The sequence below is a fragment of the Fragaria vesca genome, linkage group LG5 (assembly GCF_000184155.1).
Source record: "Fragaria vesca subsp. vesca linkage group LG5, FraVesHawaii_1.0, whole genome shotgun sequence".
Lineage (NCBI taxonomy): Eukaryota > Viridiplantae > Streptophyta > Magnoliopsida > Rosales > Rosaceae > Fragaria > Fragaria vesca.
The window spans coordinates 8,403,038-8,404,726 of NC_020495.1; positions in this window are offsets into that span (position 1 = coordinate 8,403,038).

Sequence of the window (1,689 nt, forward strand, 5' to 3'; positions counted from 1 at the left end):
AATTAAATTTTAGTTTTTTTTTTGTTAAAAAAAATAAGAGAAAGAAGAAGAAGAAGAAGAAGAAGAAGAAGAAGGCAGTGGGGTCTGAACGGGCTAGACTGGCCGGGTGGGTGAGGAAGCTGAAACCGCCAACGGCCGTTTCTGCACGTGTAACGAACTCTATGTTGAAACTCAACTCTTTAGCTCCTCTGGCGCCAGAACAGAGCCCCTTCCTGCATGCAGAGTTGGTAGTCATGATAATGGTGTTTTGGTTTTCGATTTCTTTTTTGCTTTGGCCATTTTGCTTTTGATGGCAAACCTGGTTTTCATGGGCGTTTCTTTGTTTGGTTGCGATTTTACATATGTGAATGAATTAATTTTTGGTTGGATTTGGCTGATTGAATTAATGAGTTGGATTCTTCGAGGATAGAGTTTTGAATTTTGGGTTTTGATGCATGAAACGGTTTTGGTTGCTCACACACAGAAGAAAATACTGAAAATTTCGTGACTTGGGGAAATGTAATTATTAGTATTCAACTTTCTGTTAGTTGATGTTTAACTCACAACCTCTCTGATTTATAAAATAGAGACTTAGGCTATTAGATCAGATGATATTGGGTTCTAACATGAGTACTAACATCTACTTCTTGTGGTCACTTACGAGTTGAATTTGTGAATGAATTCATAATTCGTAAGTGAATGTGTTAAATATGAATATATTTTACGAGTCAAAAGAATCTACAGAGTTCGATTTATCTCGCTTAGCTGAAATCTCGTCATTACAAGATCTTATATACATACATGTATGTTACTATGTATAGGCATAAACTTATTATGCTGCTGCACGTGGATCAAACCACGTGTTAATGTCTCTTCTGATTGTTATGATATTCATTCATAATAAGACGTTACGATCTTTCAAGATCCCATTATATAATTAGTGGATTTAGTGCTATGTTAGAATCTCATCATTGAAGATTCCACATATAAGAATTTGTATGTGACAATATGTATGAGTTTTCATCCAAACGTAATGTTACATGATCTGCTGAATTGTCTTTTCTGATTGTTATGATATGCATTTATCATACGTTATAATCGCTCATGATTCACAACATAGTTAGTGTTATGTTAGGATCTCGTCATTGAAGATTCCACATATGAGATTTTGTACGTGTCATTATGTATGAGATTCCATCTAAACGTAACGTTACATGATCTGATCTTGTCACATAAATCAAATGAAATGATTGGCGCCCGTGTTTAGTGCATGATTCGTTTAAATCCAACCTAATGATTTTTGTTTTTGTCGCTCTCTCATGTTTTTACCGTTTATTATCGTTTTTAATAATTGTGTCGTATGTGTAGTTATATTGTCTTTTTTTTTTAGTAATAGCAAAGCCAGAAAATATATTTATCACAGGCTAGAATAGGTCGTTACATACCCGGCCCTCTCATTGCCTCCAGGACAATGTTGTTGACCACGTAAGCTGGAGATACCGCGCGACCGCCACAATCAAAGATAACTTCTCATATCACCAATGAGACAAAGGGGACCAAACTGGCGAGCCGCTCACGGAAACCTACATCACTCAATCCCGCCTTTAGATCTTCTTTAGATCACTCGTCCGGCCGCACTTGTCACATAACAAAGAGGTTAGAGACTTGCGTGGGAGCCGTCGGACGAGGAAGGAGACAAAGACTGGGAAA